The sequence below is a fragment of the Balaenoptera musculus genome, chromosome 13 (assembly GCF_009873245.2).
Source record: "Balaenoptera musculus isolate JJ_BM4_2016_0621 chromosome 13, mBalMus1.pri.v3, whole genome shotgun sequence".
NCBI lineage: Eukaryota > Metazoa > Chordata > Mammalia > Artiodactyla > Balaenopteridae > Balaenoptera > Balaenoptera musculus.
Genome location: NC_045797.1, coordinates 42,525,269 through 42,540,312, shown reverse-complemented (window position 1 = coordinate 42,540,312; position 15,044 = coordinate 42,525,269).

Here is a 15,044-nt window from a genome sequence, read left to right as displayed (position 1 = left end):
TTTGCTGAGATCTTTGATCAATGAGTAATAGTATTTCCCAGCTATCTGAGGAGAACTACTGACTGGCTCAACTGTACATGAATTTAAGAGATCACTAGATTTATAATCACTATGAAGACAAAAACAAAACAAATTTTAAAACTCTATACATTATCAAAGCTACTTCTGAGTCTTCAGTAATACTGAAGATTTACTTTGCATTTGATTTTTTTTTAAGTAGCAAACTAATAGAATGATAGTGCTGCTACTTTTTAGATTCTCTAATTGTATCTTTTATTTCTCCTACCAAGAAGCAGAGTACTTACACGCTATTCACTGTATAACATTTTTGTAGAGACAACACGATTAGTAGGTAACCATTAGCAAGTAAATTTTACTTGAAAAGCTGAAAATTATGAAGTACTATATAATGTTCTTGAAGTCTTTAGTATAAATAAGTAGCTCACCATATATCAAGGACTCATGGATTTTTTTAAGAGTCTGGAAATATTTTGCTTTAGGAAATAACAATGTCTACATCTGGTGTCTGTCTCATCAAAATGTATTTACTGGAAGAATAATTTTCCTTACATTAGCAAAATATGTGGACTGTTCTAAAGCAGTTTGAAAAAGGATGGTTCTTGTTTGAAAATAATTTTTGGCAGGAAGAACATTTGACACTTCTTTACAAAATAAAGAGTTTTTAAATGAGCAATATGCTTTATTTTTAACTAAATCAATTACCAATTGTGAAGATTACAAAATATTATTGATTGAAATATGTAATTTAAACTGATTATAAGTTACATACTGTTTAGACTTGTAGATTCTAATATTTTACTCTTAAATAATAACTTCTGACCAGATATTTCTTGGATAAATATATGCTTTTCTATTTTTCTGAATTGTTGAGCCAAGATAACCATGAATTTAAACTCAAAGAAAGCTCTTTATGAGAATTTTTAATTCAATTTTTTGACTAGGTGTAAGTACTTTAAAGGCTACATTATTTAATTTTTTCCTTCTAGTTTTATTGCAATATAATTGACATATAGCACTGTGTATAAGTTTAACAGATACAGTATCATGATGTGAGTTACATATGTCATGAAATGATCACCACATAAGTTTAGTGAACATCCATGATCTCATACAGATACGAAGAAAAAGAAGAAAAAGAAAAAAAATGTTTTCCTTGTGATGAGAACTCCCAGGAGTCATTCTCTTAACAACTTTCATATATATATAGCAGTGTTAATTGTATTTATCATGTTGTGTATTATATCCATAGTATTTATTTATCCTCTAACTGGAAGTTTGCATCTGTTGACTACCTTCATTCAGTTCCACCTCCCCCACCCACCACTTCTGGTAACCACAAAACTGGTCTCTTTCTCCATGAGTTAGTTTGTTTGTTTATGAATTATAATTGACCTACAATTCTATGTTAGTCCTTGGTGTACAACACTGTGAATCAATATTTCTATACATATTAAAATGATCAACCACTGTAGAAATCAAAGAGGAAATTTTAAAAATACCTAGAAAAAAATGACAATGAAAACACGATGACCCAAAACCTATGGGATGCAGCAAAAGCAGTTCTAAGAGGGCAGTTTATAGCAATACGATCCTACCTCAAGAAATAAGAAAAATCTCAAATAAACAATGTAACCTTTCACCTAAAGCAATTAGAGAAAGAAGAACAAAAAAACCCCAAAGTTAGCAGAAGGAAAGAAATCATAAAGATCAGATAAGAAATAAATGAAAAAGAAATGAAGGAAACAAAAGCAAAGATCAATAAAACTAAAAGCTGGTCTTGGGGCTTCCCTGGTAGCACAGTAGTTAAGAATCCACCTGCCAATGCAGGGGACATGGGTTTGAGCCCTGGTCTGGGAAGATCCCACATGTCACGGAGCAACTAAGCTTGTGCACCACAACTACTGAGCCTGTGCTCTAGAGCTCACGAGCCACAAAGACTGAGCCCATATGCCCCAACTACCGAAGCCCGCGTGCCTAGAGCACAGGCTCAGCAACAAGATAAGACACTGCAATGAGAAGCCTGCACACCGCAACGAAGAGTAGCCCCTGCTCGCTGCAACTAGAGGAAGCCTGCACGCAGCAATGAAGACAAAATGCAACCAAAATTACATAAATAAATAAAATAAAATAAAAAAAAATTCAAACCATAATTACAATTTAATATAAAAAATAAATAAATAAAATAGAAGCTGGTTCTTTGAGAAGATAAACAAAATTGATAAACCATTAGCCAGACTAATCAAGAAAAAAAGGGAGAAGACTCAAATCAACAGAATTAAAAATGAAAAAGGAGAAGTAACCACTGACACTCCAGAAATACAAAGGATCATGAGAGACTACTACAAGCAAATATATGCCAATAAAATGGACATCCTGGAAGAAATGGACACATTCTTAGAAAAGCGCAACCTTCTAAGACTGAACCAGGAAGAAATAGAACATATGAACAGACCAATCACAAGTAATGAAATTGAAACTGTGATTAAAAATCTTCCAACAAACAAAAGCCCAGGACCAGATGGCTTCACAGGTGAATTCTATCAAACATTTAGAGAAGAGCTAACACCCATCCTTCTCAAACTATTCCAAAAAATTGCAGAGGAAGGAACACACCCAAACTCATTCTACGAGGCCACCATCACACTGATACCAAAACCAGACAAAGATGTCACAAAAAAAGAAAACTACAGGCCAATATCACAGATGAACATAGATGCAAAAATCCTCAACAAAATATTAGCAAACAGAATTCAACAGCACATTAAAAGGATCATGCACCATGATTAAGTGGGGTTTGTCCCAGGAATACAAGGATTCTTCAATATACGCAAATCTATAAATGTGATACACCATACTAACAAATTGAAGAATAAAAACCATATGATCATCTCAATAGATGCAGAAAAAGCTTTTGACAAAATTCAACACCCATTTATGATAAAACTCTCCAGAAAGTGTGCATAGAGGAACCTACCTCAACATAATAAAGGCCATATACGACAAACCCACAACAAACATCGTTCTCAGTGGTGAAAAACTGAAACCATTTCCACTAAGATCAGGAACAAGACAAGGTTGCCCACTCTCACCACTAGTATTCAACATAGTTTTGGAAGTTTTAGCACGGCAGTCAGAGAAGAAAAAGAAATAAAAGGAATCCAAATCGGAAAAGAAGAAGTAAAACTGTCACTGTTTGCAGATGACATGATACTATACATAGAGAATCCTAAAGATGCTACCAGAAAACTACTAGAGCTAATCAATGAATTTGGTAAAGTAGCAGGATACAAAATTAATGCACAGAAATCTCTTGCATTCCTCTACACTAATGATGAAAAACCTGAAAGAGAAATTAAGGAAACACTCCCATTTACCATTGCAACAAAAAGAATAAAATACCTAGGAATAAACCTACCTAAGGAGACAAAAGACCTGTATGCAGAAAACTATAAGACACCAATGAAAGAAATTAAAGACAATACAAACAGATGGAGAGATATACCATGCTCCTGGATTGGAAGAATCTAAATTGTGAAAATGACTATATTACTCAAAGCAATCTACAGGTTCAGTGCAATCCCTATCAAACTACCAATGACATTTTCATGGAACTAGAACAAAAAATTTTACAATTTGTGTGGAAACACAAAAGATTCCAAATAGCCCAAGGCATCTTGAGAAAGAAAAACGGAGCTGGAGGAATCAGGCTCCCGAACTTCAGACTATACTATAAAGCTACAGTAATCAAGACAGTATGGTACTGGCACAAAAAACCAGAAATATAGATTAATGGAACAGGATAGAAAGCCCAGAGATAAACCCACGCACATATGGTCACCTTATCTTTGATAAAGGAGGCAAAAATATATGATGGAGAAAAGACAGCCTCTTCAATAAGTGGTCCTGGGAAAACTGGACAGCTACATGGAAAAGAATGAAATTAGGACATTTCCTAACACTGTACACAACAATACACTCAAAATGGATTAAAGACATAAATCTAAGGCCAGACACTGTAAAACTCTTAGAGGAAAACATAGGCAGAACACTCTATGACATAAATCACCTTAAGATACTTTCTGACCCACCTCCTTGAGAAATGGAAATAAACACAAAAATAAACAAATGGGACCTAATGAAACTTAAAAGCTTTTACACAGCAAGGGAAACCATAAACAAGACAAAAAGACAACTCTCAGAATGGGAGAAAATATTTGCAAATGAAGCAACTGACAAAGGATTAATATCCAAAATATACAAGCAGCTCATGCAGCTCAATATGAAAAAAACAAACAACCCAATCCAAAAATGGATAGAAGACCTAAATAAACATTTCTCCAAAGAAGATATACAGACTGCCAACAAACACATGAAAGGATGCTCAACATCACTAATTATTAGAGAAATGCAAATCAAAACCACAATGAGGTATCACCTCACGCCAGTCAGGATGGCCATCATCAAAATATCTACAAACAATAGATGCTGAGAGGGTGTGGAGAAAAGGAAACCCTCTTGCACTGTTGGTGGGAATGTAAATTGATACAGCCACTATGGAGAACATTATGGAGGTTCCTTAAAAAAATTAAAAATAGAACTACCATATGACCCAGCAATCCCATTACTGGGCATATACCCTGAGAAAACCATAATTCAAAAAGAGTCATCTACCACATTGTTCACTGCAGCACTATTTACAATAGCCAGGACATGGACGCAACCTAAGTGTCCATTGACAGATGAATGGATCAAGATGTGGCACGTATATTCAATGCAATATTACTCAGCTCATAATTGTTGGAGGAGTCCGAGAAGACGGAAATTACGCACAAAAAGAGCAAGTGCAAAGCCAAACTTAAACATATATTCATTTTGTGGAGGCCTAGGTCTTAACTGACATAACTGAGGAAACCTTAGATCGTGTAAACAATAACAGGCCAATTTCTGTAGAGAAATAAAATGCACACAAGAATACATTTAGAAGGCAATAAAAGACTTTATCTGGTTTCAACTTTATTTTACGAGACTTATTTCTGCCTATCAAGTGCAACGTATCTGGGAAAAATAAGTCATTGTCTTACCTATTGTACAACTCCCTGTATAATACAATTCATAATATGTTTGGCAAATGAGGTTATCAAGGCTTTTGAACATTTCATGTTCTGTTCCCTTAACAGACACTCAATAAATAGCTGTTGAATTGAGTTGAACTGAATTGTTCCAGTGAATGGAGTTCTCTTAGTTATTCCTTTTATAGTTTTTTTTTTTTTTTGCAGATTATTATAAAAATCTTCTAAGACAAACATTGATCATTAGTCTACTCCAAAGTTGGTTCAGAAAAGTTTTCTACACTTGTCATTTAAAACTTAGATGATGTTGAGAGTAAGTGAATCCACAAATATCACTGCAAGTAGTAGTCTTATTTCTGGTTGCTTACTGTCTTGCCTTCAAATATCTAGTCACTCCAGAATACTCTTTCCAATCCATTACATAGTTTATTACATTTATATTATATGCTATATTATATTATAATTAATATATAATATGTTATCATATAATACTTAAATCTATCTCTCTCTAGATAAATTTAATACGCTCCATTTAAACTGGATCCCTATTAAAACCAAGGATCTGTAAGGTGCTGAGTTTATTGATCCTCCAAAAAGTCAATGATGCAGTGGTTTCATACTAGAAAGAAGTTGAAGTAAGTTGGAAACATACTCTTTGGAATTATAGCCAAGGAATACAATAACCCTATCACCTTGACTATGCCAATTTGTGTTGTTCATAGTGCCTCTGATATATTAAAAATTAAACTTTATTAGTGCTTCCCAATTTTTTTTCTTGTCATGGCACACAGAAAGTGATAATATTCTTATGGTAAACTGATGCAAACTGAAGGGAATTTGGAGGCTTCTATAGGGACCCCAGTGGGGGAAAAATAGTATATTTTCTTACACACACACACACATGCACACACACACATTTAACATGCGTGAAGTGAGAGTAAAGTTGGCTGCTGCCAAGATCTGTACCTGCCAGGAGCTCCCCCTGCCTCACTGTCACCTCCTCCATCAGCCTTAGCTTGGCTTGCTCACAGTGTTACCTGGGTTCTTGGATTGCTATTCCAGCATCTCATCAGGCCCCTTATACTCACTGGGCAGTTGAGCCCTAGGTAGTTGCAGCTATATTAGATGTTCAGATGGGAGAGCTTCTCTTTCGCCTCACTAATAGTACAGGAGGGCAGCAAATTCATTCATTCTCTTCGTACCTGTTGTTGACCATGGGTTTTGTTTTTAGACTTCTCTGATCAGACTGTCTTTGAAAGAAATTCAAAGTTATTTACAGACAGAGATATAAGACAAGGCATCTCTAGGCACCTAAGCTCGACCTTGTCTCTAAGGGAACAGAGGGGATCAATGTCTTGTCACATACCTGCAACCCCTTCCTGGTACCCCCATAAGGAAGATTTGAATTATTCAGTGGCAGAAATTACATTGCATCCTAAATAAACTATTTTTCTGGACTCCATAGATTATAATAGTGAGGAAAACCTTGTGGGTAATCCAGACATATGATACTTGTAATATATCATCAAACCACTGTAATTCAATTAAATATAACTATTATAGTAGGGTAGCAAAGTCAACAAATTATATTAAGTTTAGTTACTTAGAGTCAAATATACCCTCATCCATTCAGATGTTCAAAAAAACCAAGTCACATGAAGAAACACAGCACAGCATAACAAACCAAATGAAATGCACTATTAAGCAATGTCAAATTTACTAATGACCAAAGTGTATATCTCATACCATGAATCAATGTAATATCACTTTTGGCCAATGGTCTCAAAGGTGTTTTTTAGCTTTTGTTGCACATTGCAATCATTTATGTAGACTTTTTAAAAGACTAATTTCAGGGACTCACCCCAGAAATTATAACTGAATTGGTCTGGTGTGAGACTTGGGAATCTGTATAAAGTTTCCCAGGTGATGCTAACAGGTAACAATGTTTGAGAACCACTGCCTCTGACTTTTCTGTTCTCCTCTCTTTCTGTCTCTACCAGGAAACAACTGAATAGTCTCATATCTCTCTTTTCCTGCAATGTTCCAGCCACTGTGGCTTCAGGATACCTTCTTCATGTTCAGTGACATGCTTCGTAACTGTGCAGTATGGTGGCTTCTCTTTTTCTCAATATCCTAAGTACTGGCAGACATATAATTCCTCCAGGCCAAGTAGTTTGTTAGGGTGCTGCAGAGTACTACATCCTACCAAAGGAAGGCCCCTGTCCCAATCCACACACCTTGCCCTGGATAAGAAAATATTTGTTGAATTATTGACATACACAACAAAATTAATTTGCACCAATGAGCTTTTATTCTTTCTGTTTCCTTAACTTGACCTGTAGTACCAGACTGGCCACTCAGCTCCTGAGGTACTGGCAACAGTAAGACACCATTTATTCCATACTAATTTAGGTGCTCTTTTCTTTTTCTTCAAGCATATACACATAAATCTCTGAGAACATACATGAAAAAAAAGAGAAGACTGGAAATGATCTCAGGGTAGAATAGAGTTTTTCATACACAAGTGCTAAATGGTTCTGTAATAAACAGACCAGATCTATAACAGAAATACTGTTACCACACTTTCAAGACATCAGTTGTAGAAACCAAGCATTTAATGTCTGACTTTCCCCAACATTTCACAGTTCAATTGCCAGATGGAAGGAAGGAAGGAAGGATGGGAGGGAGGGAAGGAGGGAGGGAGGGAGGGAGGAAGGAAGGAAGGGGGGAAGGAAGGAAGGAAGGAGAAAAGAAAGGAAAAGAAAAAGAAAGAAAAATTTTACAGATTTTAAAGTATCCAAAAGGATATGATACCTGGATTACATGGACTTATTAAACAATGTCCTGTTAACCATTGAGAGTATAGTCCTTGGTAATTCAAGTCAAATAAATAATGTGCATAAAAGTCAGCAACTGAAATTTTCTAGATTATGGTAAATCTACACCAGTAAAGTGTTTTGTATCGCCATGGAAACCATGCTCAAGCTCTCAAAATTATTTTCACTCAATTTTTTTACAGTTTATAAAAACACACTAGTTGAAAAATGGAGAAATGAATCTGTCATGTAGAGTGGAAGAAATAATAACAAATGCAGTGCTCTATACATATACATGTACTACATATTACAGCTGTGAAATGCATTCCAACGATGAAATCATGAAAAAAAAATGGGGACACCAATGATCTACTTCTAAGGTTTGTATGATCTTACTTTTTCATTTAGAATAATAGTTTCAGAGCACAGCAACTGATTTAAGAAAATTAAATTATTGCCCTGGAAAGAACTATGTATTCTGAATAACATTTTATAACACTCTATTTTTTGTTTTATGATTTGGGAGAAGTATTACGATACAAAAAACTATTATGTGGGGCTTAAATGATTGACCAGTTATTTTATTTTATAGAGTGTATAGTTCTCTATGCTTTAGACAGATTTTGTACTCCTCAAATTAGTAAATAGCTATTTTTCACGAGGTAAACAGCATGATCTGCAAACATATAGTCGGAGAGGGCTTCTTTACCTATTGCACTTTTGCACATGTTAATTTTTATTGCCAATATTTTTTGAACCTTTGACTTATTGAAGATGCTACATTTGTAACAATATTAATTTTTGTGCTCTATCCTATAAGTTAAATTGAAAAGTAGAGGGAAAAAATTAACTATAATGAATTATTTCTAATATTGTAACTGTTGTCTGGCATATATAACTCTCAAAAACCTTAGAATTCAAATAACCCCAGATATTTGCCTTGAATAAAACGTCTGAATTCTTCTGATGTAGTCATATATCTGTGCAATAAAATTGATAATTATGTAGAATTACTCCTTATTGGATAAAAATTAACCTCTTCAATAACAACTGAATGGCATAAACATTTCTGGAGCCATTCAGAATTGTATCTCCTTTTTTTAAGGAAGAAAAGACAAAATGCCACTCTGAAAAGTAATTGTCTGAAATGCACTGTAGAAAAAAAAAAAAACATGTTCAATGTATTCCATGCCATTGCTTCTATGTATGCAGGTATTTACTCTTTCTAAGCTGTCATTGTTACTTCTGTAGTTCCCTGTCATATATAATGAAGACATTGCTTTATTTTTCTGATACTGGTATCCTACCTGGGAAATGTTACAGTATGAAACTGTAACTTGGATCTGTAGAGACAGCTAATTAAAGATCACTAGAAATACCCTAGTTTCCCTGAGAATGTTCACATCTATTTGGACAAGGAAGACAATTAGGGGATCTGTGTCCCCCATGGGAAGCTAAATACTTACTAAGACTCCATAAAGCAGCAGTTTCAGGACAGGACACTAGAGAGCTGATATGTTGTCCAACTTGCGAAATCTGTCTGAACCTCTATTTCCTTCTTCCCATAATTAGAGATTTTGATTAGGTAATCGTTGAGATCCCTTTCATCCATATTTTTCTTTATTGATTAAAAAAAAAAAAGGGCTTCAATCCTAAATTGCTTCAGATAATGTTGTCCTATATTTATATCCCTTCTGGAAGCCTGAGGCACATTGACAGACGTCTTTTATCACAATGTTGAATCTTGAAGAAAATCGCATAGTAATTTCTACTGTCAACATTTTAAGTTCATTTGATATGTGTTGATTATAGAAATTCAGAAAGGCAAAATGTCTGAATAGAAAGAATCCTAGACAGAAAACAGAAGTTAATTATAGTCTGGTTAAAAAGGCCAAAAATACTTTGCCAAGTCTCATTTGAAAAGAACAAAGTAGAAAACAGAATAGGGTCCCAGAATTTACCAGTTTGAAAGAAGGAAGACACTTGTCTTAAAGAGTTGAATTATAAAGGATAATTTGTATATCTAAGAAAACAGCTACAGTTATAAATTCCCTAAATATCCACACAGGAAGGTTTTAGGAGAGAAGATACCTCAGATGGTGATAAAGAGAATAAGAGAGTCAATGGCAGATTTTAATCATATTTTACTAATCTAGTTTCTTTGTGCCTGGTGGTATTTTTCCAATAATATTATAAAAATAAAGCCAGAAATTAGAGACTTAGTTTTTAAAAATCTTAGTGTATGGAGTCATCTAATTATGTATAAAATATGAATAAATGTAACTCAGTAAAAACATGTTTTCAAAGACATTTTTCCCTCTATCTCATGCTAGTGAGTATATTGTAAGTTTAAGTTGGCATGAACATATTGATAAAAAATAGGAAGTTTGTACCTTTCACACTTCTGGTTTTTTTCAAAAATTTATCTGCCTGAACAGAAAGGGATACAGTTGAGAACAGAAGGAGTAATTAAATAATTCCTGTCCAAATTTGCTGGTCAAAATCATCAGACATTAATTTCTTATTAAAAAGGATTTTTAATTGCAAATTAACATGTGGTTTTGGTGTGTTAAAATCTATTGACTCAGCAATTAATACCATATTTCCTTTTGTGTACTGATTTTTCTCCATCTGCATTCTGAATAATGCAGCTCAAAGTAAGCAACTTATGCAATAAATATAAAATTACCTAGCTTACTAAAACCTGCTAAATTTACATGGCCAAGTTTTTGTATTAACAAAACAACAAGAACAAAACATTTTCAATGAAAACTCTCAAACTCTCAAACATATTTTAATATGTCCTAGGCTGGATAAGAGCTTGGGAGAAACAAATGAAAGCAGTTGGCCTATGGTTCCTTTGTCTCTTTATAACTGGTGGGTGCTCCACATTTTCAAGACAATTAATCATATGGAAACATTAAAAGGTAAAGAAGTAAAATATAGTCTCTGACTCTGAATTATAGTATTAGAAAATCTTTTGACCTAATATCAAAGTGTTAAAATAGTTAAGAACATTTTCATTGGGTTAATCTATATTATTGAATTAAGACTTAAAAGCAAATTAAATGCCCAGTAAATGAAAGCCACTGCCAGAAAAAAAATTCATATATTTAGAAGTTATCTTATTATTTTTGGAAAAAATTTCCATGAAAGGATTAAAAAGGAAAAACAGTCATGGCAAGGCAACTACTTTTATAATTCCCTTCTCCATGAAATTAGCTAAAGTATTATTTTCTACCCATCTCATTCCAATGCTTTTCCCTCATCCTCTATCTTTCACCCCCACTGCCCACCTCTCATCACTCCTCCTCTGAATATGTAACCAGACTAAGTCCTTGCTGGCTGACTTGTCCCATAAGAGACTTTTCATGTATAATTACTAGACTCAAAAATATTGAATTCTTGGACTTCCCTGGTGGTGCAGTGGTTAAGAATCTGCCTGCCAATGCAGAGGACACGGGTTCTATCCCTTGTCCGGGAAGATCCCACATGCCGCGGAGCAACTAAGTCTGGGCACTACAACTACTGAGCCTGTGCTCTAGAGCCCGTGAGCCACAACTACTGAGCCTGCGTGCCACAACTACTGAACCCTGAGTGCCCTAGAGCCCACGTGCTGCAACTACTGAAGCCCGTGTGCCTAGAGCCCGTGCTCTGCAACAAGAGAAGCCACCACAATGAGAAGCCCTCACACCGCAAAAAGAGTAACCCCTGCTCGCCACAACTAGAGAAAGCCTGCACACAGCAACGAAGACCGAATGCAGTCAAAAAATTAAATAAATAAATAAATAAATAAATAAATAGTTTTAAAAAATGCAGGAGAAACACTCATTTGGGACAGTAGTCCATATTGAAAAAAATATATTGAATTCTTCATTTAAGAAATCCATATTCCAGAAACATATTTTATATTTTTCCTGTGAATTCTTAACATACTTTGAAGAAGTTCCTTTTTAGATCAGATGAGTGAAATTTTAGGAAAAAAAATAAGTGGAAGAATAAATGATACACATTTTTTCAATTCATTAAAATATGTTCCTGAGTATGACATAACTGGAATTTTCGCTACAAAGTTTATTCCTCTACAAACTAGTAAGCAGTTTTAAGTTCTCTTAATACCTGCTGAGAAGCAGTATTTCTCTGTGATTTCTCAGCCAACCATGGCATACTTCAGAAAAAAAAAAAATAGGCCTCTCAAATTTTTCTAGTTAGAGGTTTAAAATATTCCCTTAACTAGAAGTTGAACTAACTACTGTGAAATAAGAAAAAGGCAAAAAGGATATGGAAAATTTCTTCTCTGGAGTTGTTATAAAGATTTGAATATCTGTTTCTTTCTCTTTTCCAGAAACTGTTCTGAGGATACCAAGGTACTTGGAAATTTACATCTTTCTGGACTAGTACTGCTTTCACAGTAGAAAGATGGTGGTCTCACTAACTGCTATCTCTGACAACAAACTGACTCAGAGATTGTCCAAGGCAAAGCAGTCTTTGGATAATTCCTGTTTTATACCCACATGTACAAATATCAGGTATCCTTCTGCCATTTCTGGAACTTCCATTAATTACTCCAAACCAACCTATCTATAAATCAGGATTTTAGCATATTCCCTGATCTTATTATGTGTCTAGTGGAATTTAATTTGAAATTTACCTGCTTTCTGACCAATCCATCCAGGCACTATTCTTGCTTTTAATCTTTTAAATTATATTTTCATAAAAATTCTTATAATTACTCTGGAAATATTTAAATTTCAAAATAAGTTTTACCACTAAAAATTTACCCAGAATTCCACTACATAAGCATATTTTATTTAATCCCAAACTTCTGGGACTATTTGTAAATAGTCAAATCAAGCATAATCAAAATACTATTTGAAAAAATATCATCCATCATTGAATAATGTTAGTAAGCTAATTGTTCTTTTTTAGTTTATTCTAATTTTTAACTTAAATTTATTTAATCAAATTTATTTAAATACTTTAATTTTATTAAAATTCTAACTTACCATTGCTGAAATGTAGAAAAATCCTATAATTGTGTGTTAATTTTATATCAGCTAATTTAGTAAGCTCTCTTGGAAACGATCTGAGTTTCTCAGTTGATCTTGTAGATTTTCCAGGCAGATGATCATACAATGTGCTTGCCTATAGAAATGACCTATTCTTTTAACTAGTGATGTACTTACTCTGAGCCTGAAATTAATGAGAATGCTTCTAATATAGTCTATTTAATATTTGGTTGTTATTATTCTAGATAAATATGATTTATCATTTCAATAAGCTTATTTTACTAAGAATAGATGAATTTGTAAATACCTTTTAAACATCTAAATAGATGTAAAGGTTTTATTTTGTTTTTTTTATATCTTAAGACTACTTGATATAGATGCAATTACTATGTTGCACCATTTTTATTTTTTAATATAAAGCAGAATTTGGGTTACATTTTATTTAGGATTTCTGCACCTGTCTTTGTGAGCTTGATCTCTGTTGTTGTGTTGTTTTTATTCTTGTAATTAATTCCTTTGGTTTTTACTATTAATGCTGTGAAATAATTTTTAAAAGAACTGGAAAGTTTTCCATCATTTTATATTGGTAACAGAGTATATGGAATGTAAATCATCTCATCTTTAAAAAGAGAAATATTTAATGTGTGTGTGTGTGTGTAGAGGGGTGAATACCAGAAGTTCCTTACCCAACATTTAAAACTACATATGTCTCATAATACTTGTGAATTACTGAATACATCAAGAGATAGCAGTAGTAAGAATGTACTGCAAATGTAAATTTTGTGGAGTTATAAAAATAACTGAGATAAATAATGGGAAATAACTCACCATATTACTGTCTGGATCCACTGTCTTTTGTTAGGAATAAGGGATGATTGTCTTCTACATTATTATGCAATGACTATAACTCTGCTACATTTTATACTTCATTTTTTAGTTATATTTGTTTTAATAAATGTATTTGAGCTTCTACTTCTAAATGTTTTAATTATTTTTCTTATATTTTTAAAATTTTTATCAAAATATATATACTTCATTAAATGGCATGCCATTATCACATACCTTAATAACTACTATATCTATACTACATTACCTTTTCTATTATTATTTTTCAATTTGTGTTTTTATGTATTAAACTATTTATATCTTTCCTATTACTTTACCCTCCAAATAACCAGATCTTGTATTCATTCATATTATGGGCTGAACCATATCCTCCAAAAAAGGTATGTTGAAATCCTAACCTGAAGTAACTCAGAATATGACCTTATTTGCAAACTGAATCTTTATAGAGGTAAATAAAGTTAAAATGAGGTCATTAGAGTGAGCCCTAATCCAATATGACTGTTGTCCTTTTACAAAGGGGAAATTTGGCTACAGACAGACACAGAGGGAAAACAACATGAATACAGAGGGGAGAATGCCATGTGGAGATAAGGTAGAGATTGCAGTGATGCACCTACAAACCAAGGAATAGCAGAGACTGCCAACAAATTTTCAGAAGCTACAGGAGAGGTATGGAACAGATTCTCCCTCCCAGCCCTCAAAAGTAACCAACCATGCTGACACCTTAATTTGGGGCTTCTAGCATCCAGATCTGTGAGAAAATAAATTTATATTGTTTAAGTCACCTGTTTGTGTTACTTAGTTGTAGTAGTCCTAGAAAACTAATACTATTCATGTATTGTTTTTTTCTGTTTTCCAGTTTATTAATTTATGCTCTTACATTTGCTAATTAACTTTGTTCTGCTCTTCCTAAATTTGTTTTCTTCTTGAGTAAAAACATTTTTCTCAATATAGGAATATGTTAAGTCTAAGAAAATATCTTGAATCTAGTTTTGGTTATATTCTGTAACTTTAATGTGTCATACTTTCATTTTCATTTTATTTTTCTTCTAAAATTCTGTTTTGATTTCTTTGATGACACTGGAGATGTTTTAAGTTTTTTTCTTTTTTTTTTTTTAATTAAAGGAAGGAGCTAGAATGTCTTCTCTAAACTCTTATTATTGTTTTCTATTCTTTTTGTAATGTGTCAAAGTTCTATACCTGTGATGTTTTCCTTTTGTGATGTACTACAGCTTATATTTTGACCTTAAGTATGATTATCTATTTAAGAGTATATTTTAAAA